Here is a 26282-nt window from a genome sequence, read left to right on the forward strand (position 1 = left end):
ATCTCCACTTGGGATTTAGATGGCAAACAAAAAAGCCTGATCAGGTAGGAGTTCTACATGAAAAGGTTTATAAAGCCCAATGAAGACAGAGGTTTCCGTCTCTCAGCCCAATGATTCGTAGCTCAACAAGCACAATGTGATTGGCACTTTGACAGAGTAGGAAAAATTAAAATGAAGAAACAATATCAAGTTTTTGAATCTAATGTTCCCACCAGTTCCTATATTAAATTTTGAAATTTCTCTTTCTTGAAGTGGTTCTAATTATTATTTTCAACTTTCTTTGAGCTCATCACACTACAAAAACTTAATTTGTTTCGACTCATTTTTATGGAAGGTTCACTAAAATTTGTGGATACAATGACTAAACTAGACAAGTGCAAATTGTAGATACTAAATTTTATTTTAAAGGTTATTAGTACTCTAAGGATCCATTTGAATACTGCTGAAAACTGAAAATTAAAAATTGAAAACACTGTAGTAAAATAATTTGTAAATATGTGAATAATGCCATAGAACCCATTTTTAATGAAAGTTTTGTTAAAAAAGAGGTTTATGGAACTTGTGAATAGTGCATGAGACTCACTAGAAAAGCATGAAACACTCCTCAAAAAAAAAAAAAAAAGGGTTAAATATAGACATTGGACGTTTCAGCAGTATCCAAACAGATACTTAAAATAAGTTTAGAAACACTTAAAATAAATATAAAAAAAGGTAGATGAGTTTTGGCACCAAAGTGTTTACCTTTTCAACCCTCGAAAAAAGGCTAAAAAAATTTTCCTTAAAAAACAGAAGAAGAAAAACACAAATTTGTTTTTGTTCACCATCTCTCACACACAAAACTCAATTGTGGAAATTTCAAAGCTTTAGATCTAGAAGATCATGGCAATCACATAGCTCTTCATCTCTCTCGGTGTGGTAGAATGGTAGTCTATGTTTCATCATCTCTCTCAACAAGGTGATCTCAGCAACAACAGAGCATAAAGCTCCTTTGATTAGGTACAAATCAGTTATACAAACATAAATGCGTATTATATTGTTTGATTTTTCTACTTTCTTTCTTTGGTGATTTTTTAAATGCATTTCTTATATTATAGTATAAATAAATGGTTAATAAATAGGATGGTTTTTTAAACCAAAACCACTTTTCTCTATATATATTATTTTCATTGACCTATATTTTGTATAAAAATTAAATTGCATAAAAGTATAGGGTATATTTAGAAAAAGTGAGACTTTTAAAAAATTATACATTTGTTAAAGATAAAAATAAGTTTGCGTGATAAGCTAAAATAAATAGACCTATAACATATAGCTTTACAAAAATAATAGAAATTTACGTAAATTGTACTCTAGGTCTATTCTAAGTAGAGTTATAACTTTTTTTATAATTAAAATTTTAAAAGGATTATTCATGTAAATAAATCCCTAAATAGATAAATATAATATAATGAATATGTTATTTTATTGGGAATTTTCTTGCATTCAAATACGGCGTAGAATACACATGAGTGAATTGTTATTATGCAAGTTGATCTCAAATGCTATATGTACATGTTTGCTTGCACATGCATAAATATTCTTGTCAAATGTAATTTTCACCCCCCCCCCCTCTCAAGTCAAATCCCCGCTATTGTTAATATATGTGTATGTGTGCACATGTTTTTATTTTATTTTATTTTTGTTTATTAGGTAGGTTTAATCTAATTTTCATTTCCATATAAATTTCGTGTGTAAAAGATAAAAGATAAAAGAAAGGAAAAGATTAAAAAAAATATTGGTTGATTTATTTATTTTGTTTTGTTTGTGTATTCTTGGGATTCATGGAAGTGTGCATGTTTTATACTGGAGGGAGTTTGAAAGATTGAGGGTTCGTTCGGTAGAGGAGTTTGAGTAACTTTGTTTGTATTTTTTTGAAATACATGTGGATGAAAAAATGTATGAAAATGCGTGTAATGTTATTTAAAAACTGAAAATGTGAGTTTAATTAAGTTACTCTACCAAATGGGGCCTGAGTTGTGGTGAAAATCAATAATTAGTACTAGCCTCAGAAGCTTTTCTATATATATATATATATATATATATATATATATATATATATATATATATATATATATATATATTTTAAGCACATACTATTGATTTATCTTAATTCAGGGTTTATGTATTTGTCATGCATTTTTCAATCACCAAAACTTTGAAAGTGTGCTGAGATGTACCAAAAACATTGACACACCCACAAATGTTTGTAATTGTTGATTGCCTAATATGTTGTCCAATGGTTGAAAAAGGTGCAGTCTGGCATTGATGGATTGGCTCATGTGCTGGTCTGTGTAAGCAGTTGGTGTTAATTAGACCCTAAGATGTTGTCAATCTGCTGGAGTTGTTATTGACAAATCCTAGGAACTATTCTATCCCTCTTTCTATTCTGGCTTTAATAGTTCTGGTGTTGTATTGTTAGTCTTGTCGATTTGAAATCTAGCAATCCTAGTAAGTGGTCTTTGAAGGACTCCGTGTATATCAGAGTGGCTGTTCTCTGCCTGCTGTGAGCTTACGCACTTAATTTGTATTGTGTTTGTTCATAAATATAATCAAAACATAAATTACGTTTCAAACAGTATCATGGATAACAGAAAAGAAGAAATAAGAAGATAAGAACTCAACACACGATAGAAGATTGGCTAACCATACAGGCTACCGACGATTATTTGACCCGAGTTCTATACATCAGACGATCAGTAAAAGATAGTCGGGGAGAAACATAGCTATCATTAGTATGAACCCGAATGCAGCAGCGAGTGACCCTATTCTTTCTAAGATGCGAGCAATCCGAGGCCTCCTAGAACGTAGGCCAATAGCAGACATGCAACAAATATAGTCTGCTAAGTTGCAAAGCACAACAGAAATCATGATAAAAATCCGATCCCCACTAAATTGAAGTGCAAGAGAAGCAGCTATTGTTTGCACAAAAACTGTTATGGACATCTCTGTCAATCTTGAGAACGCTACCCACTGTATGGGGTTCTTTTCTCCTCTTCCCCCTTCCAAGTCGTATCGGCCTCTGCTTTCATTTCTGCCTCCAATAACTTTGTCTTCGGCTTGACCTTCACTCTTAGCACTGTCATGGGCTTGGGAGACATGGTTGGGGGTCATCATGAAACTGAGATGTGTATAACTGCAGAATCAGAATATGCATTGTTCTCCTATATGTTTAAGCGACAGTTAATTTATGTTAAAAATTTGTCTCATATGATTAGTAAATTACATCATGTACATCAACAAGAATACAAAAAAAAATATATTATTTGTATTCCTCCTATGTAATTTTATTGTCCGTTTATCATAATTTTCAAGCAGTAGACTTCGGTGTTCACGCCAAACTATTAAGGCACCGTTTGATATACCCATTCAAACATATTTTTTCAATTTTTAAATAACATTACACGAATTTTCACGCATTTTTTCACTCACACGTATTTTCACACATGTTTTCAAACACATGTTTTCAGTTTTTAAGTGCATGTATTAAACACTCCCTAATGTTCTAAGTTTTCCTTTTAAGGAACTCTGTAAGTATAGAGCAATGAAAACAAACAACCTGCTACATGTTTCTTATTATATTTTTTGATGGATTTGTAGTCAGTGTCAGTGGCGACTCTAGGAATTATTTTTAGGGTGGTCACTAAGAAATTTAAATTATACAAAATTTAATAAAAAAATAATTTAAATATATCAACGTCACAGAAAAAACACGCAAATACATGCAATATTACAATTTTTTGTATTAAAAAAGAGAATAAGAAAAAAAAAACTAATTGAAAGCTAAAGTGCAAATTGAAAATGCTGATATGAGAATAATAATAACCGCAACAAGTTCATATCAAATTTTATGCAACAAGTTGTTAGCTTGCTATTGGTGGGTAAAACATGTCAATATTGAACCCAAATTAGAATTAGTAATAGCTTACCATATAAAATTTATTGTGAAAATGTTGTCAATGTAGCATTACTCTTATATTTATTGAACTCAAATTTTTATGAATCTCAAGTTTTTATTAGGGTGGTCCAAATAGGTTAATTTAGTAAATAATATATATTTTTAAATTATATATATACAATATTTTCAAGTCAAGGTAATCCCCGAACATATTAATTTTTTTTTTTAAATTTATAATTTATTTTTTGCATATATAATTTTGTTTTTTTTTGTTTTTACCACCCTCACATACAATTAGTAGAGACGCCAGTGGTTAGTGCATCAATTTTGACTTCTGAACCAATGGTATTTGTTGTTGTTAAAGTTAAAGAAGACAAGCAACAACATGATAACATGTCGTTTAGACAGAAGAGAAAAGACCTTCAAAAGAACGACTACGTTTTATGATAACAAACGAAGCATGAAACAGGGTCATTTCATTAAATGAAGACAAACTAAATTCAACATGAAATGGCATCGTTGAGTTTGTTATTGAGAACGATGACGTTTCCCGCTAATGCATTAAGTCTTCTAACACATGATAAACATGTGGGTCTATTACCTGACAAAGCTCGATTTAATTTCCTGTTAATTGTTGTTCATAGTTAGTTAAAGTTTCCGGATTTAACGGCAAGTTATAAGCTGCATAGTTTGTACTTTGTAGTAGATATTTTTAAGCAGGTTTTGTAAAGTGTTCTGTAATGTTTCACTTTTATTCAAGAAAAGATTGTTTGTCTGGTTGAGAACAGTTTATTTAGTTGAAACTGAAATTTTTTTGTTGAAAGTACTGTAAATAAAATTAAAAGGTAGTTCAAAAGTACATAGGGGTCATGAATAGTACCAAAATGTGCAATGAGGCCCATGAATAGTACTAAAAATTAGCTAAATAGTAAAAAAAAACTGACATTATAAACAATCCCAAACCCACATTGCAAAAATGATTTTTGCCTATTTATTTTACTATTCAGCTTATTTTTGCTACTATTCATGGATCCTACTATATTTTTTGGTACTATTTATGGGTCACACTATACAGTACTTTCAATAAAAAAAAATTTTGTTGATCCTTAAACGGACACACAATTTTAACTTATTTAGCTGAAAATGAAAACTATTTGTTGAAAGTAGTATAGATAAAGCTAAAAGTTAGTAAATAGTACAGTAGAATCCATTAATAGTTCTAAAAAATGCAATGGAACCCATAAATATTAGCAAAAATAAACTGAATAGTAGCAAAGATAAGCTAAATAATAAAAAAAGTTGGCTTTTTCAGCCAATGTCAAACGCAACCTGCATATTCATATTTACTATTTGGTGAAAGATTTAAGAAAGAAATAGGGAATTTCAGTTTCTAATAGTTGTAGAACATACAACATATGCCTTCTTGTAGTTGAGAGAGTGTTGGAATCTACAGTAGTTTCAGTAAAAAAAATTTTAATTTTAGCAAAATAAATGGATCCCAATTGGACACATAGTTTTAACATATTTAATTGAAACTGAAAATTTTTTACCGAAAGTAGTGTAGATAAAGTTAACAGTTAGCCAATAGTACAGAAGAACCCATGAATAGTTCTAAAAAATGTAATGAAACCCATGACTAGTAACAAAAATAAGCCAAATAGTAAAAAAAACTGGTTTTTTCAACCAATGCCAAACTCAACTTGCATATTCATATTTACTATTTAGTGAAAGATTTCAGAAAGAAATAGAGAATTCCAGTTTCTAAGAGTTGTAGAACATACAACATATGCCTTCTTGTAGTTGAGAGAGTGTTGGAAATCATGGTGCAAGCATCAAGGCGACTAAAAGCTCACTAGTATGAATACTAGAATGACTTTAGATTTCCAATTTAAAAATTACAGCTAAATTGCTTTTAATTTACTTTAAACAATGCGGAATAAGAGCAATTAATGCGCAATCAACCGGGGCTACTAACTAGTGCATGGATAAACATAATTGACAAAGATTGGCATGAACCCAATGCTTCCTAAATGCTCCAAATCAGCTCTCTACACTCTGGATGAGTGTGGATTGTGTTTGGGCTAAGTTCCTCTCATAGGATATGGAAATTAAGAGGGAAGAGAGTGGAGAAAACTTAGAGAAATGTGTAGATGATTGTTGGTTTGGAATCTCTAACTCTCCAATGAATTTTTAGGGTTTTCTATCTGAAACATTTCTTACAATTTTGTAGATAATGTGGGTTTTTATAAGGTGGGTAAAGAAAGAAAGGAAACACACAAAATTTTAGCTGTCAATGGCTTTCGTGAGTCGGCCAAGTCGCAAGCCCGTCGCGAGATGCCTCTAACACTTAAGTCATTTGAACTTCCAATATGTACTTCTTACGTGGCTTTTCGCAAGTCGTAGCAGTCATGAGCCAATCATAAGTAACTTGCAAAATCCCCTGTTCTTCATAGTTCTTTGCCAAATTGAACATTATGCTCATTACATTTAATCCTACAAGAATATAGGCAAATGATTGAATAAATTACAATCAAATTTGATATGGAATTAATGCCAACATACAAGAATTGAAAATCACAACTTTACAGTGACAATATCATAATTGCATGAAATTCGAACTGTTGAAAGGAAATAGTCATTTGATTAGAACATGTGACTATGCCCCCGAGGTTCACCCTAATTAATTTTGGCAAATTTCTTTGTTAAGGCCCTATAAATAGTGATTTTTCCATTTTTAGTAATATCTATTTTTCTTAATAATAACTTTTAGTTTAAAATTCAAAATCACGTCTGTGTTTGGGATGTTAGTTTCAATTTTTGTAATTATCTCATTTTTTTGGTAAAAATTACTATTTTGCCACCAAATTAATTGATTAATTTAAATTAGGATTTTTTGACCGTTTTCTTAGTTGCCATAAGTTTTCTTTTTACTCTTTAAATGCATTGTAGTCTTCAAGGAAATTTCGTTTTCAAATTAATAAATATTTAGACTTTTGTCAATTGCTTCTCTCTGGTGGATTCTAGGACCTTATTATCTTGTGGACTCAAAGAATCCCTTGTGGATTCGAGATTTTCATTTAGAGCTAACATGTTTAGTTTCCTTCCATTTAGAAAGCAACATGTTTATTTTCTTGTCGATTTGTATTTATCTACGACTAGTGTCAGAGATACCCTACGGTAAACACAGTGGCTTTAGTGTCAATTAAAGGAAGTTATAGTTAGAACATTGGCTCGGTATGGGACTCATCTCTTGTTCTTTGTTGCTTGGGAATTGAACTAGAGTTGTTGCATTTTTATTTATTTATTTAGGACTTGGTCCAATTCTCCTATTTCAATTAGAATTATATATAATTAAACACTATTTCTTAACAATTTAAGGTTTTAGGGCAATTGGTAATTTGTTATGATATAAAAGCAGAAGGTCTTGAGTCTAGCCTCGCACGTGAGGGAGAGTGTTAGAATTTTAATTAAATGATTAAATCCACAATTTCCTAACAACTCTACTTGTTAGACTCCACTTATAATGGGGGGTCTAGCTTCACACGTGAGGGAGAGTGTTAAAATTATAATTAAAGGCAGAAATGCATTTTTCATCCTTACATTTTGACTCTATTCTCATATTGGTCCCTATTTATATTACCACATTTAGTCCCTATTTTGAAAAACGCCATCCGTTTTGGTTCCTATCATCAATTCCCTAATGAAAATATCCTACGTGGCTAATGGAATATACTTTTGGCACTCAAACACCTACGTGGCCATTAAAATAAGGCGTAAATGCACTTTTAGTCCCTACATTTTGACTCGATTTCTATTTTGGTCCCTACATTTTATTTTTACCACTTTTAGTCCCTAAACCAATTAACGCGTGACATTTAAGTCCTTACCGTCATCCAACTAACAGAAAATGCTGACGTGGCTAACGGCACAGTAAAATAATAATTAAAAAATCTATTTTGGCATTAAAAAATTGCCACGTCAGCTTTTAAATTAATTTTAATTAAATAAAAAAATTAAAAACAAAAAATTGAACATGAACAATCCCAGAATCAAGAACATGAACATCAAACCCAGAATCAAGAACATAAACATCAACAACAACAAAATAGATCAGACTGAACCACACCCAAACCAACAAACCCAGAATCAAGAACATGAACATCAACAACAAAAAAATAGATCAAACCGAACCACACCCAAACCAACAACAACAAACCCACACCGATCAGACCAACAATAACAACAAACCCTGCAATAGTAAGGTATACAAGAATGGATCCTTCCTTGCTTCGATAATCCCCTGCAGAATTCAATGATTCTTTGCGAATCGGACTCAAAGCTGTACGTAGCAATCAAAATTTTATCAAATAACCCCAACTTTCTAAAAAATACCCAAAAACGAAAATCACACAAAAATGTGAAAAACAATCTATACAAAATCACAGGAATCCAAGACCTAAAAAACAAAATCTTTTCTGAAATTTTCGATAATATGCAAAACTCAAAACCCAAAACACATTGAAAATTAAACTCTTCAATCTCCTGGCTTCTAAGATGAAATCTTTGTTGTTAGTGTTCTAACTTCTAACATATAACAAAGATTCAAGTCCCAAACCCCATTAGAAACAAAACAAACCACAACACAACACAAAACTCTCTTCCACCAAGACGGAACCGGACCCTAACTTCACGCTTGCCAAAGCTTTCTTCTTTGCCGCCGGAGACTTCACACTCTTCGGCTTCGATGCTTTCTTTGCCGGCGCTGCCTTCTTCGACGGAGTTGTTCTCGTTGAAGTCCTCGCCACCTTCGCCTTTGGCTTCGCAACTGGTTTTGCCTTCGCTGCAACCTTCATCTTTGGCTTTGGCTTTGGCTTCGCAGTCACGGACTTCGCCTTAGGCTTCACAGACCCTGTGACTTTTGCCTTTGGCTTTGGCTTGGTTGAAACTTTCTTTGCCTTGAGAGCCAATTTCGTTGCCTTCGGCTTTGCAACGGATTTAGGCTTCGTCGGAGCAGAAACGGTTGAGGACTTCTTCACCGGAGCGGCAGAAGCAAGCTTGAACGAGTTTTTCACCTTGACGAGCTTTCCAGAGGTGACGAGTTTCAAATCTAAAAGCAAGTTTCAAACACACAGATCTGAAAGAAAGTTTCTAGAGGTGACGAGTTTCAAACACACAAAAATCAGTTTTAGATCTGAAAATTTTGAAAAAGAAACAGTTTTTTGTTTTTAATTTTTTTTATTTAATTAAAATTAATTTAAAAGCTGACGTGGCAATTTTTTAATGCCAAAATAGATTTTTTAATTATTATTTTACTGTGCCGTTAGCCACATCAGCATTTTCTGTTAGTTGGATGACGGTAAGGACTTAAATGCCACGCGTTAATTGGTTTAGGGACTAAAAGTGGTAAAAATAAAATGTAGAGACCAAAATAGAAATCAGGTCAAAATGTAGGGACTAAAAGTGCATTTACGCCATAAAATAATAATAAAATTTGTTATTTTGCATTTAAATAATACCATGTTAGCATTTTAAATATTAAAAAAAGCCACATCAGAAAACAATTAAATCAAAATTCTAAACTTATGATTTTTTAAAATTAAAATTAAATAATTAAAATAAAATTTTCTTTTCTTTTTATTATTTTGTTGGAAGAGCTTGAATTAACCAGAACATAATTATTCTCCAAAAAAAAAAAAAAATTTACTTTTTCAGATAAGATTAATTTTGTAGCAAATTTCTTATCTTTTCTTTTAAAAAATTTGGCAATCAAACAAAAAATCACATTGTCACGTCTTCCCCAAACTCTCTCTCTCACTTTCCTTAAATTTTACTTTTTCTGTGGATCTCTCTCTCAAATGGAGGTTGCTGATCGATGTAGGTCAGGGTTTGGAGGTTTCATATCGTTGGGTTTTGCTGACTGCTGATTGACAGGTTTTGGATCTATAATTTTCTTGAACTTTCTTGGTAACCAAACACAACGTTAGAACTCAAGCTTATATAAACTTTCAGCCCACGATCTGACCCAACTCATATTTTCCAAGCTCTCTCTACAAAAATCTCCAAGGACAAATGGAAATCTCTCAAGCTCTCTCTCTATGGGATGACTGAAGGTGTAGGACCATTTTGAATTCAATACAGAGGCCCACAAGAGGCATGGTTTTTGGGTAGCTTGAATTCAAATCTACATGGCAGAAGAGGAAGGGAAAGAGAAACTTGAGGAAGATGGGTTTCTAAGGCATGCGATTTGGATTTGGTACAAGTATGATCCAAATTTGAATCAAATAAGAGAGTGGAATTGGGTGGTGTTGGACTTGTCCTCTCAAGCTCCTTTGGTGTAGACGTGAACATTAGAAGATCTGACAAGAGAGAAAGGAAGGTGGAACCATTTGGATGGCTTGGCAGCGACGAAGTTGACGTGGGAGTTGAAGAGGAGAGAAGGGAGGGAAGGGTTGGGGACTTGGAGCCAAGCTAGGTGAGGAGGAGAATGGGTTTGTTTCTTTAGAGTGAAATGGGGAGTTTGTGTTTGGAGGTTGAGGGAGTGAGCTTGGGCTTTGAGGAAGGATATGGCGGAGGTGTAGTCTGGGTTTGGGTGGGCTGTGTAACTATGTTGATTTGATGGAAACGTTGACTGTTGAGAGTAAGCAGAGGCAGTTTGAGAGTAAATAGTTTATGTTTTTTTTTTTTTTTTTTTTTTTGGTGTTTGTGTTCTTGTGTTTATGTTTATATTTGAGTTTGTTTTTTTTTTTTTGTGGTTGGTTCTAGGTTTGTGCACTTATGTTCTTTTGTCAATGTTTAAACTTGAGATTGTGTTCTTGTTCAAAATAAATTAGATTTGACTTCATATATTTTATTATTTTTAATTTTTTTTGGGTTAAAATTGATTAATAATTTTTTTATATTTAGAAGCTAACATGAAATTTTTTTAAATGCCAATTAAAATTTATTATTATTATTTTAATGGCCGCGTAGATGTTAGGTTTCTGTTAGCCATGTAGGATATTTCTGTTAGGGAACTAGCATTAGAGACTGAAACAAATGGAATTTTTTAAAATAGAGACTAAATGTGATAAAAATTAAAAGTATAGACCAAAATGAGAATTGAGTCAAAATGTAAGGATGAAAATGCATTTCTGCCATAATTAAATGATTAAATCTACAATTTCTTTAACAGTTTAAAATTTTGGGACATTTAGTAAATTTATCAATTTCCATGTGATTTCATATACCAAACTCAATGTAAAAAAGAAAAGAAAAGAAAAGAAAATAAGAACAATATAATCTCATTCATTCAAAGAAAAGAAAATAAGATCGGACAACTTCAAAAAAAAAAATGTCCAATAAGGTCTAAAGATTCTCATGACATCAAAATCAAGGCATAGAATATCGAGACAATTACCCTCCAAAAACAAAACAAAAGGCAATAAAAATACAGAATATTGATACGAGTACCCTCGAGGAACAAAATAGAAGGCAATAAAAAGGAGAAAATACACCCTGTTATGGGTGTATGTTCCTCTCTTCTCACAGCTGTGGGTCCCACTAACTTGTGAGAGAGAGGAACCATACACCCATAACAGGGTATACTTCCTCAATAAAAAGAGCTTGATGAGTGTTCACTCATGATTTCAAAGTCAATACAAAGGCAAGCAATAAAACAACACCAGCAAGACCAACTATCCAAACAAGGTCGTTCGGGATGAACAAAGCTATCATTAGTACAAACGCTAAGCCAGCAGCAAAAGATCCCATCCTCCCAAAAATTTCTGCAACATATGGCTTCCTATGGCTTAGCAAGATAGCTATCATGCAACAAATGTAACCCACCAAGTTACAAAGCACAACAAAAACTAGTAGATCCTTAGTTAAGGAAGATATGCTACTGAAACGGTATGCAATGATAGAAGTAGTGGTTTGAGCGATGACTGCTATGGACGTCTTTGTTGGTCCAGGAAATTTCACAATCGGTCTCAAGTTCCTGTCTCCACCTCCACCTCCACCTCCTTCTCTGCCTTCAATACTTCGATTGGCTTGTAAAGTATCAGTCACAACTTGAGAAGCCCACTCTGTTTCTCTGATCATCGGAAATGGATCGCAGTTGTTCTGTTCAGTTTTTCTGGTCACTGATAGAAATGGATCAGCGTCCCACTTCATTTCTTGGGTTTTAGGAAATGGATTTGCATTGGAAAGTTCTAGTTCCGAGTTTGATAGCTCCAAAGTACTACCCCCTGTAGTCATGATGGATACAATAATCCAAATTAATTGATTGATGAGGATGTGCAAATTAGTTCTGGTTTGTTACTAGTTTAAGGTTTTAGCTAGGGCCATTATTTATGAAGTCAAGAATTAAAGTGACAAAGTGAAATTTCTTCGCAAGCACCACGTCCCTCCGGTGCAATTACATCCAATTCTCAAAAACTCAACTCAGAATTGACAGAATATAAATAAGGACGATAGAGATTATATGTGAAAAAAAAAAAAAAAAAAACTAACGAATATTATTTTCCAATTCTATTGACTTGTTAGTCTTTTCAACACGCGGAATGACATCACATCAACATAATTTCTTGCAAGTTTCTTTTTGACGACATTGCAATGAATTGCATTTGCATTGCCATACAATTTCCCTCATTAGAGTTGTTGAATAAATTCAAAGTCATTTCTTTATGACGAAATTGCAGTGGATGTCATTGCTATACAATTTCCTTTATTGTTTCTAATCTCTTACCCCGCCTCCCATTGGAATATCTAAATAATAAGAAATTAACTCTTGACAATGATATATGTTGTATATGTAAATCCTTAAATGTGAAAATATGAGGAGTTCGTCCATGAAAAGCAAAGCATGAAACTAAAACTCTAAAACTAAAGGGTATAGGTAAAAAAAAAAAAAAAAAAAAAGCTTAGGCATAAATCGATAGGCTGAAATATTAACTAAGAAATGAGATAAAAGCACCAATAAGATAGAAAAAAATGAATCGTAAATAGAAATAGAGTTCCGGTTCAAATTCGATAAATTATATGGATGATATTGTCTATAATGATAGTCAAATGAAAGACTTTCTCAAGACTTTTAATGATTCGCCTAAGATTTTGAAAATGAGTTGGTTGAACTTGAAAATTAACTCATTGAAATTGAATAAATAAACAATTGAATTGGATTCGATTGAATGGTACCAACGAAATCTAGTGCAGTGCGAAACCTCATTTATTATGAAATTATTATTAAATTAACCGATCAACTTGTTTTTCTATCGAACATTTTTTTTTTTTCAATAATTTTCGCAAAAATAAGAGTTAGTGAATCAATTCTAAGTCAATGCTTTCATAATAGACAGATAGCTCTTATTTATTTTCTGCCGAGGAAAGACGCATGAAATATCCTATCCATGTGATGTGATTATATAAATCCGCAACTCTCTCAAGATCTTCTCATTCATGCAAGCCATGTTCTAGTTCGACATTCCAAAGCTCTTTCAATAGGTCTACAACTAGTTGGCTACAAGCTAATAATGAAGCCAGTTTCTTGGGGCCTATCGCTTCAAGAAAGCATTAAGAGCGAGCTTTCCCTTCCAAAGAAGGCTTGGCTTTTAGATTTCATTACCTTTTTTCCCATGAAATCTATAGTGTACATATCCTCGGCTGCTGCTACCATTTTTATGGTTCTTCCACATGAAATGGTGGACGGAAATCCAGTTCCGGCTCTCTTCAAAGACCGACCAACAGCATATCATATGTTTCTAGTCTCTGCCCTACTGGCGTTCACCGGCTCCTTCAGCACCCTGTTGATCCAAAACAAGTCAAGAATTGAAATATTTTGCAGGGTTTATGCCATGGCTTCCATGGTATCAGCACTAGCAATAGTCCTGTATGCCACAGCTTTTGCTGGATTTTAGAGCGCTTTTCAACCTGATCAACTAGTTATGATGGGTTCTCCAAAAAAAAAAAAAAAAACTAGTTATGATGGGACAGAAGATTATCTATTTATCTTCTAATTCTTGAAAAGAGCAGAGTAGAAGTGAACTTTGATTGGAATTTACAGTGCGTTCCGTCCATCACTTAATTGCATGTGGCAAATTTGTCATCCTAATGTCATTTGCGCTAGTTTAAGAAGAATATTGATCAATTTCTTGAAACACTTTGTTCAGGACTTCGGAGTGAATGTAATTTAAAGTTTTGAATAAAATCATTAATAAAGTGATTGCGGACAGAATTCTTGCTATAGGCTATAGCAGCAAAAAATTCCAGAGAAATTGTTTAGCCATAACGATTTTGGTGCTTCAAAGCAACGATCTGAACAAGTTGGGCTACCAACACCACAGCCCAGCCCACTTGCATGTTCATGGTAAGAGAACTACGTCATGGAAAAAAAAGAAAAAAAGAAGAAGAAGAAGAAATCCAGTATACCATATCCTTGTGCTGAGACTATCAAACCATGTTTGGCATTCATGTAATCCAATATAAAGTCACTAGGGCAACCTTAATCTGCATCTAAGAATTTATTAAATTAATTTTATAGATGATAAATCCTCTGTTCTTTTTCATCTTTCTCCTCCAACCCAGGTTTACCTAACTTTCCTAGGAGCAAAATAGTTTCACCTTTCATAGACGCACACCATTTGTTTGATATAAAGCTTTAATGAAAATTATTGCAGGTATGTTAGATTTCTATAGTAATTTTTTTGGTATTTTATTTATATTGATTCTTACTTATCAAAAACGTATTCAAGGTTGTCAAAATCGGGATCCTACGTAGGATCGTGGGAGGTAGGTAGGATCGGAGATCGTAGGATCGGATCGTGAATCGTAAGATCCTACCTATTTTCAGATTTTAAGCAAAAAACCTATTGATAGTGACTTTGTATGTTATATAATTACTTAAAATATAAATCCATCCATTAAAAAAAAAATTGCATCATAAAATGTAATTTACACGCACTACATCGTTCTTATGTCATTCTAATGAAGCAAAATATATTTAACTTTTGACATAATGTATCTAAAAAGTTCAGTACATGTTTAATTAGCAACTAAGTACCAAAATATTATCTACACATATGAAAAATGTTTTCCAAATTCTAAGTTCCAAATCCAAAATAAGTTAGGCTAGTTAGCATATAAAAACTAGCTAACTACAATTTTACAATATGTAATCTAAAAGAAAATTTTCAATCTAAGGTAAACTAGCTAATTAAATAATGAAGATCCTGTTTCATAATTTTTCAAATTTTACTTAATTTAGTTAACAAAATAGAAAAATAAAAACCTTAAAAGCTTTGTCAAAATCATATACGCAACACAACAATATGGAATTAAGCTAACAAAGTACAAATAAATGATAAACTACTAAGTACTAACTACCAAAACAAATTACCAGAAACCTTAAAGGCAGCAATGGCTCATGGCAACATTATTGAGAGGGTTGAGAGGTGCTGGGTTTTTGACTGAGTTTTTTTTTTTTTTTTAAACGTTAAACTTAAGTTAAGAAAGCTTAAAGGCAGTGATGGCTCACCATTAACAGGGCTGAAAGATGCTATGTTTTTGACAAAGGGCTAGTTATGGCATTTTTCACGTTTTATATTTTTGATAATATCGCAATCTCGATTGATCGAACTAGATGTCAAGCTTGAAATCGAAAATCTTATACGGTCTAGCCAGGAATCAAGCTAGCAGTCAAACTGATAGAAACTTTAGTTTTCTTGCTCTAAACTTGATTCTTTCTTGATCTGAACTTGGGTCTTTGTCTTGGACTATAAAATACATCTTTAACCCACTTAAGACACACCAAAAACACTATGAATTGATTACATTTATCGTATTTGCCAACTACAAAAATATGGACTCTACAAAATGCATTTTCTTTTCTACGAAGTTAGAAACACCACTGTTGTGAGTACTAAAACTGTTATTTCTAAGGTAAAGTTCCTAAATCTAATGCTTTAATGACATTGGTTTCAATTGTGTGGTTTTATTTTATTTTTTTTGGTTCTAAAATTGATATTTACTTTTTTAGGTCTTATTATTCTATGAAAAAAAATAGTTCTTCTTAACTCAATAAAAATAATCACTTCAAAATTATATAAAACATGGTTGCCTATAGATAGTGAAACACAAGTACATCATTAGATTTTATGTAACAACATTTGTGAAGGCGATACAAATAGATGATTAATTTAGCATAAGTATGTTAATATTAAAAATGAATTGGCTTCTACAACAGTTTAAAAAAACAGGAACAGTTAAAGAAAGAAAATGTTTTGTTTTTGAAAACATTAAACTTATACCATAGGTTTTTTTGAGATTTTATGTTGACATAGGGGTAAATTTGGGACTTCAATTCATTATTGGGCTTCTAAAACCTGTTGGGCTTGTGGGTTTAGGTTTACCCAAATGAATCCCACTTAAAAAAAAAAAAAAAAAAATTCAAGCCAAATGGTAGGATCGGTAGGATCGGTAGAATCCCATACGATCCTACGATCCTATACGATTCTACACGATCCTACCTACGATCCTAACATTTTTGCGATCTTGCTACGATTTAAAACTTTTTGGTGAGGTGGGATCGTAAAATCGTGCGATTCTACGATCTGGATCGCGATTTTGACAACCATGAACGTATTATTTAGCCTGATATTTGAATACCTAAATGAAGGATTTGCACTTGATCCATTAAGACCAAGTTGGAACATGCAAGTAATTCTACTACTAATAAAAAGATAGGCAGTTTGTAACTTGCAATTGATTCTTTTACCCAAATTTGTAGTCCAATTTGCAAACGATTCTAATTGTAAAGCTTGACAATTTGTAACTAGTTTTGGATCTTATGGTTTTATGTATGATGTAATATATAATATATTTTGGGGTTGATCCTATTTTCAGTAGCTTTTTAGTGTATCACTTGAGTTAACGACTAGTTAATGCTGTTATAGAGAGAAAAAATCATATTAGTTAAAATTTTGGTACATATTTTTCTACTTGGGGGCCATGGGCAACCGCCTAACTTGCCTATACAAAATGATTTTATTAGTTGTTATTCTGCTTTTGGCCTATTATTTGTTTGAAACGATTTGATTATGGCATAGAGAGTTGTGCAATTTTCACCCAGCCCTCATTAGTGTTATATTTTTTTCTCAGTAAATTATATATGTTGGTTTAGCGCGTTGGTTTGTTTCATTAGTTTGCAATTTTTTCTTGTTCAGAAGCATTAATCTATTGTTAAGTGAGTGGATTGTTAAATTGGCATAATCTTGACATTTTATTATAAGAGAAAGAGTGAAGATTTAAAGTACTCTATACGATAGAATACAATAAAAAATCTAGAGGATTTTGATCAAATACGAACTGGGTTTGCTACTAACTCATGATAGTTTGGAAAGTATCATAACATATGCAGTAGATCACAATTTGGAGGAGCCATGTATAGACCTTGTACATTGGCATGAATTCACATTATAATTGCATTTGTCTCATTTGTCATTCCAGTTCATGTAGTACTATTATTAACTATTAATGTGCTGCTATTATTTCACTAAGAAGCCCTTGGTTTTGCAGCAGCCTTTGGGCCCTTAAGTTAGACTATCTTCTTATAATTTGAATTTCACTCCTTTAAAGGACCAACTTCTTTAGACTAACCTTTCTCCAAAAAATAATAATAATAATAATTCATTAGACTATCTTCTCAAAAAAAAAAAAAAAAAAAACTTCATTAGACTACAAGTGAGCAACCTTTTAAAAACAAAAAAATTAACTACGTGAACAATTTGAAGTTATTGCAAAAGTCGTAGCATTAATTGGTAGGATAAATAGAAAACTCAAAAATAGAAAATGAAGGCTCTGTCGGTCCACGTATGTGACATTAATTGTTTCAAAGCAATGAAATAAGATTCTTTCTAACTAGGAAGGTTTTTTTGGTAAAGCGCTTGTAACCCATGAGTGGTTGGTACCTTGTAGAAACGTCCTAGGTTTAAATTTTTCCACTCCCACTATTGAATTATAATTTAAATACATACAATTTTTTTTTTCTCAAAATGAATAATAGAAATACCCATAATTTTTATTGGTAACCAGGTAGATTAAAAAAAAAAACATATAATTCTTTCCTTCACACTGTAAGAACAAGGAGAAATTGAGTACATATTTAGTTACCAATAAATGGTAAACTTCTTCATCCAAGTCTTAATTTTTTTGTTCTGCTAAATGAGGAGGATACCTAAAACCACAAAGAGCTGTGGCGTACAGGAGTATTGCTAGAGCAGATAGCATGGAAGCCATGGCATAAACCCAGCAAAATCTTTCAATTCTTGGCCTGTGTTGGATCAACAAGGCGCTCAAGGCGCCTGTAAATGAGAGCATGATGAAGATTAGGAAGGCATGAAATGCAGTTGGTTGGTCTTTGAAGACCAAAGTTGGAACTGGACTTCCATCCACTTGTTCAAGAGGAAGAAGCATAAACATGGTACCCAAAGTGCAAGAAGTATATATGATAGACATGATGGGAAACAAGGGAAGAATCTTTGTCACTAAATGTCTCATCTCAAGGAAACATGAGTCATATTCCTTCATCAGGATGGCAGACTCCATTCTTTTCAGATTGGGAACTGGTTTCAAACATTACGAGACTCTTGGATTATATAAACAATCCTAACCTTAGCAACTTGGAAAATTTCATGCAAAATCTATATCATCTCTAGTATGAAAGCATATATTGACCCAGAATTGATTATCAACTCTATGGTATTTTGAAATCAATAACTGCAAGGAAGCTGAACAGAAACTTGCATGACACTTTCCTAAGCAATTAGAGAGGAATTTCTAGCTAGATGGTGAAGACTTGAAGGCAAACATGATACTTGCTATGAAATTTACCTTCCGTGTCGAGATTCTTATATATCATTTCCATATTGCGAAACTACTGCAAAACCTCACCGAAAATTAATATAGAGGCCATTCGGCCGCGTGAGGATGATCTAATATTTGACGTGTGGAAATTAAATAAAACTAGAATACTTTTCATGCATATATCTTATGGATACCTCTCCTTGATTATATCTTAAAATTAGTAAGAAGGCGTCTAAATTATGTGAAAGTTTATTAAAAATATCTTATATATGATGCCTATCTAATTGATAAATATATAAAAGGTAAAATTGAAGAATCCGTTAAAATACCATACATTATTTAATTAAAGAATTTATTTAATTTAATTTTTAAAATTCAGTACTTGGTTTCAGACTTTATTGATAAAGGATAAATTATAGTTCGTTTAATTTTGAGTTTTTTAGCCCAATTAATAGAGTAACCAGCTTTTACTGGTTTTAACTTAACAATTAAAAACCAAATTCTTAAAATTTTGTCTTGAAATATGTACAAAAAAGAAAAAGAAAAATTAAAAAGAATGCAAATAACACCAGTCCTAAAGAATGCAGGGTGTTGGTCTTCCATTAGCCTTAATTTGCAGAATTTCTAGCTAGATGCTGAAAACGCGTTGAAAGAGACATGCTTAATTAATCAACTTGCAAAGAAATTCTCCTATGCTATCCTGGTTTTTTCACTTACATTTTCTTTGTTACCTATGAACAAGAATTCCGAAGTTGTTGACTTCATTATAAATTTAGAATTTGCTTTAGTTCAGAGATCCAATATGGGTCAGTCAGACAGAACTCTTTTTATTTTCCTGTTTTCTTTGTCCATAAGCCCTGCCTTTTCTGATTATCCTAAAAACAACCCAGTTATGATCCAACTGGCATCTCCACTTTATCCAAGACCTGGCGAGGCAAACAATTCGCCAGGATTAGAATTCTTTGAACGAACCCCACTATTGCTTATGGGTGGTAAGGGTGATGAAGGCGCAGGCCTAGGCTTCCTAGAACAGCCTTTACTGCCATGGATGGCAATAGCGGCTAGTGGTGGCTGTTTGGGAAGTGCTGGCAATGGATGGAGAGGCAGGAGTAACGATAGGAACCTGGATCCCGAGAAGGTTCTTCACGGCCTGGTGATCCTGCTGTTTTTGCTAAATATGGTCCGAGCAAGCGGTTTAGGCCAATCCAGAAAGAAAACAAGTGATGTTGATCCGTGTGTATCCATGAGTTCCTATTTATTGAGCTTCAAGCAGTGTGATATATTGTCGCGTCAGGGAGGGAGCCTTAAGCAGCATTTAAGAGTTGTTGCAATTGGCAGTGTTGATGAAAGTGGAGGTGAAGGCAAGGGCGTTTTGTTAGAACGAGAACATTGGAGACCACAAGACCTGGTGAACTTTGAAGGCAAAGGGGGAGGCAGTGGCACACGTCGAGATGGACCCAAAAGATTCGGTGAGTCAAGCTTCAAGACACACTCAATAACCTTCACTGATCTACTTAATTACCTGCATCCACAACACTACTTGTCATCTGATTCTGAAGATAGACTTGTTGAAGCCAATGAAACGAGTAATGGTGAAGAGGAAGAGGAAAGTGGAGGTAAAAGTGCTCGTGTTGGAACAGATGAAGGAGGAGGAGGTGAAGAAGAAGGTGAAGGTAGAGGGGAAGATAGAGAAACTGGTGGAGGTGTGGGTGGAAGGAGAAGCGGAGGCGGTGGCGGTGGCGGTGGCAGGGGTGGAGATGGAGATGGAAATGGAGATGGAGGGGGAGGTGGCGGAGGTGGAGGCGGTGGTGGAGGTGACGTGGAAGGAAGAGGTGGAGGTAGGAACTTTAGGCCTATAGTGGACATAAACAAATTAACCAAGATGTCCATCACGGTTGCAACCCAAACTTCTGCGTCTGTCATTGTCTTCCATTTCGGTAGCCAATCTTCCTCGACAAAGGTCTTCTTAGTTTGTGTTGTGGTCAGTAACTTGGTCGGTTATCTTAGTAGCATCATTGCTGTCTTGCTAATCCATAGAAAGCCACAGATTGCTAGAGTTTTTGGAGGGATAGGGTCTGCTGCTGTTGCCACAGGTTTCCTACTAATGATAGCTATGTTTCTCCCCAGCTATCTTGTTTGGATTGTTGGCCTCGCTTTTGTTACTTTCTTTTTTGTCCTTTGCTTGACATTAATGTTGTGACTAGAAATTTTTCATTTGTACAATTCGTATATATAACATCCTTCTATTAAATGGGAGTGGATTAGAGCTTTTTTCCATTTTAAAGTGTAGAGCATTGCATGAGCAATTGCGGATTAGAAGTTTGTACTTTTATTGTTTTTCCAGAGTTCAATCGGTATTCTATCCCTTTTTTTATTTTATTTTTTTCCTTCTAAATATGCAATTGGATAATTATGATAGTTATTGATGTATATTGATTACAATTGTGTTTTACATGGAACCATTAATTCTATTTCTATCATAAAATACAGGGCACGATTTAAGTACAATATTTAGATGTTGTTTCTTAAATTCACCTTTTTATTATGTGGTTTTTTTCTCATGGGATAGAAGTGAATTTTTTAATTAAATAATCATATGACAGAATTTTAAGAGAGTAATATAAGAAACACTACTTAAAGTATTGTACATAATTTTTGTCTCAAAATAAATATGATGGAGTAATAAGAGGTTACTGGAAGATGTAATATAGAAAGTTTTATTGGAAATATTTTAAAAATATGATAGGTCCATATTTACCAATGTTGAAAGGCCGTGTCAAATTTTCTAGCTAGTTTCTTGACACATCGCTTGACATGTGCGACTTGAAGCTAAGAAGGCTGACTAATGCGTTTGTTTAACCATAATTATTTATGTCCTACTTGCGAAGCTATATGTACTCCATGAATGTAGGCATGGAATTGGCCGAATCATGTTAAAGTGTTTATATAGATAAATTGTTTAGTTTTTCATTATTTTTGGGGTTGTTACCATCAATCTGAAATATTATTTGTCTATACTTGTGTCATTTGTTGATATTTTATGAAGACTGTATTTTATTTTTGCTTAATTGTTTGCCGCAAAATAAGTTTTTTCCAAACACACTTAAACTCTTTGTTCATTTGGTTGGGTCTTTCAGAAATGCACTTCACTGATTCTCGAAAAGAAAAAATGAAAATGAAAATTAAGATGTCACTATTTTTTTAGAACAATTTTTTCAAACACTGATCTTTATAAATTTACAAAATATATAGTATCAAATATGGACAATTACTCTAAATCATCAATATTAATAAGTTATTTCTTATTTGGTTATATGTTTCTAATGCGAAAAGCCAATATGAAAACAAACGCGGTCGGTTGTATCACCATAGTTGGATGATCACAATTTGGATGAGTCGCGTTTAAACATTTCATGTTGGCATCAGTTAACATTATACTTTGTATATTATCTCATTTACCATTCCGGTTCATCTAAAATTCAAAAATTTTATTGTGCTGCCTTCATTTCACTAAGAAGACCTCAAGCAAAGCCATGATATAGAAGATGCCTTGTTTTGAATTAGAAGCATGGGTTAATATTAAACATATCAATTAAGTAAGTAACAAAAATTATGACTTTGGTATAATAGAATGGAGGAAGAGAATTCTTGTAGTGGATCCAATCTAATTTTTCAAATATCCATAACTGTTCCCAAATTTTGGGACTTAGGCTTTTTGTTGCTGCTGTTAAAATCAAGTGATATTTTTATTATTATTTTTATATATTTTAGATAAGCAGATAATAGAGAGGGGGAGGTGGGATTCAAACTAAAGAAAATTGATACCATAAAAGATGTCATTGCCAGTAGGCTATCATTTGAACCAATAAAATCAACTACTTCTATGTCTCATTTACCATTTTTATATGCTTTAAGCACCAACAGCGTTAGATGACTTCGTGAATAATTTGAAGTAAGCTAGAAAGCTTACCATGATTGTCGCTTTGATAGTTTCAAATAACATATCACACCACAAGTGTTCATCAATTAAGGATAAATGGAGAACCAAAAAATACATAATGAAGGCCCTTCCACTAAGACGTTAAATGCTTCAGGCAATGAAGCAAGATTCATTCTAAAGCAGTAAGTACAATTTTTTTTTTTTTTTTTCTAAATGGATATAAAATACCAATCCTTTATTTCACAATGTAGATTTTGAAATCTCACACACTGTAAAAGCAAGGTGAAAACTGCGGAGTGCACATGTAATTACCAGTAAAGAGTAGTAAACTTCTTCATCCATATCCTAATTTTTTGTTCTGTTAAACGAGGAGGATACCCGAAACCCCAAAGAGCTGTAGCATACAGAAGTATTGCTAAAGCAGATATCGTTGACGCCATGGCATAAGCCCTGCAAAATCTTTCAATTCTTGGCCTGTGTTGGATCAACAAGGCACTCAAAGCACCTGTAAATGAGAACATGATGGAGATTAGAAAGGCATGATATGCAGTCGGTCGGTCATTGAAGACCAAAGTCGGAACTAGACTTCCATCGACTTGTTCATGAGGAAGAAGCATGAACATGGTACCCATGGTGCATGAAGCATATATGATAAACATGACGGGAAAAGATGGAATAATTTTTGAGAATGAATGCCTCATTTCAAGGAAAAACACATCAAATCCTTTCGAGATGGAAGAATCCATTCTTTTCAAAGAGGAAACTAATACCAAACATTTTGAAGCAGCGGGGATATATATATATGGATTCAGATCCTCTAGAGTTCCTAGGGTACTCTACCAAGTAGAGTTCATTAAATCCTAACCACTCTTTAATGATTTAATGGTCTAGATTTTGCCATGTCAGCATTTCATTAACAATCATCTTAATTGTTTTGTTTACAACATTATATATATAAATAATCCTAACATTGGTTAGGAACTAAGAAAAATTCATTCAAAGCTATGTCAAGTATGAAAGCATTGACCCAGAATTGACCAATGAATGGCACTATCTTTTCTTTTTTGATGAATCCTTGAATGTCACCATCAATAAAAGAACTATGGTATTTTGATATCAATTGCAAGGAAGCTTAGTAGAAACTTGCATGATACTTTCCTGCCAAACTAAAGTGGAATTTGTAGTTAGATGGTGAAGACTTGGAAGGGCAACCTTACTTGCAAAGAAATTTACGTGTATCTTACTTCTCAAGATTTCGCATTACGTTAAAATATCTGGAAACTACTGCAAAACCTCACCAAAATTTAATATATGAGTTTATTCCGCGTGGAGATGGTCTAACATTTGAGATGGAAAATGCTATCTGAACAGTAAAATTAGTCAAAAATCTTAATAACCTGTGCAATTTTCCCCTAAAAATAAAAATAAAAATAAAAACTATGCAATTTGAATTTTTCATCAAAAGTAAGAGCATGTTTGACAACAGTTTTAACTTTAAACTTTTAATTTTTAGTTTTCATGTGTAGCTTTTTAAAACCTCACTTTTTCTCTCTCTTTTTTTTTTTTTTCACTTTTTCAAATTTTTCCAAAGCATAAATATACTTTAACATACTTTTAACAAAAAGCTTAATAAGTTGTAATCAAATGAACACTAAATCAAATATATTGGTATTAAGAAACTAAATTAATTAAATAACAAAACTATTGATAAATTGTGGAATCTTTTTTTAATTGAAACCATAGTTTATTAGGAAAATCTTTTGCCCTCAAATGAAGGACTTGAGTATAAATCTCATCTATACTAAAAAGACAATAATATCATATAATTAAAGAAGATTGAAGGTAGTTTAATTAAAATTTATTTAGCGTTGAGTTGTTGACATTGTTTATAGAAATCGAACCTAATCTAATTAAAATTTATTTGGTGTTAATGTTAAAAATATATATATATATATATATATATATATATATATATATATATATATATTTGGTGTTAGGTTGGGAAAGTTAGTCCGTGTCCAATAGGATTGTAATTTTAATTTGATTCAACAAAACAAAATTCCTAAATTGGTGTCTTGAAAATAAGAATTTAAAAGAGAATCATAAAAAATTTAAAACCTGAACCTTTTTACAAATTTTCTATAGACGAAATATTATTTTTGGTACTTATATTTTTAGATCATAATTTATTTGGTTTCTACACTTTAATAATGATCAATTTAGCCCATGTCAACAGTTTTTAAAAATTTTATAAAAAATTTAACCCATAACTCATTAATAAAAAAAATGCTTACATGACACATGGTGTGTTATTTGTACCGTTAACATATTTAAAGCTAACATAGCAAATAAAATAATAATTAAAAATTTTATTTGAGAAAAAAAAAATGTCACCGTCTATCTATATAAAAAAAAAAAAATTGTCACCGTCAGCATTTATATATATAAAAATCAAATTAAACAAGATAGGAGTATAATAATATGAATTAAAAAAAATCTCATTTTCCTTGGGTTGAAAATTACAACTCTTATTCTGACCCACCACCAGCGCAGTTCTCGGATATAAAGCAACAAAATCTGCTCCGCATGTACGAATCCACTGGAAGACAAAGAACTTGAGCAAGATTTCTCTGAGAACAAAAACAATAGCGACAAATTGGGCTTCCTCTTCGACTTTAAGAATCCCAAATATTCTTCTCATCCTAAAGCTTCTGAAATAATCAAGGAACAAAATCAGGACCTCGGTTTTGCCGCTGGTGCCGAACCAATTCAACAATTGTTGGATTCTCTCATTTACGGGGCTTATGGGTGTGGGTCTTAGTGAAAACTGTTGAGAATTTTGGGTCGGATTTGGGTTGCTGGGTTAGTGGTTGACGGATATTTTGGGGGGAGGGGGGTGGGGGGTTTGGTTTTGTTGATGGTGACGGAATGGGCGGACGAAGAAGATGGGTTAGGAGCTGTGATTTTCTACCCAACGCCTTTTTTTTTTCTTTTTTTTTTTTCGTGTTTTGTTGTAGTGTTTGGTTGCCCAGAAAGGGATAGAAAAGAGAAAAGAAAAGAAAATTTGATTTTTTTATTCATTTTATTAATTTTTGTTGAATTTGAATTTTTTTAATATAAATGCTGGGTGGCATTTTTAAATGTTCAAATAACATTTTTAATTATTATTTTTTATTAGCTACAGCATCTTTTAAGTGAGTCAGTATTTTGAAATAATAGGGACCACTACTATAAAAATAGGAAATTACGAGCTACGTGTGATTTGATCGGTTTTTACCTTGTTTACTTGTAGTACTTAACACCTTGCCTATTTGAAATTCAATCCATTTGCTCTCAATTATCCAGCTCACCTTTAAACATTAGATAAATACATTTTTAATACAAATCAAAACATAACACAAATAAAAAACATGAATCATTGAAACTTTTTCTCACGAGTCCTAGAAACACAAAATACAACATCTGAACAAAGACGCAGAGCTTCATTTTTATCAATTTCATAAAGTGGGTGAAGTTGGGTTTTTTAAGCCTCTTGATGGTTCTATTGTAGTGAAATTTTGGATTTAATATATT

Source organism: Castanea sativa, chromosome 4 (assembly GCF_040712315.1).
Source record: "Castanea sativa cultivar Marrone di Chiusa Pesio chromosome 4, ASM4071231v1".
Taxonomy (NCBI): Eukaryota; Viridiplantae; Streptophyta; class Magnoliopsida; order Fagales; family Fagaceae; genus Castanea; species Castanea sativa.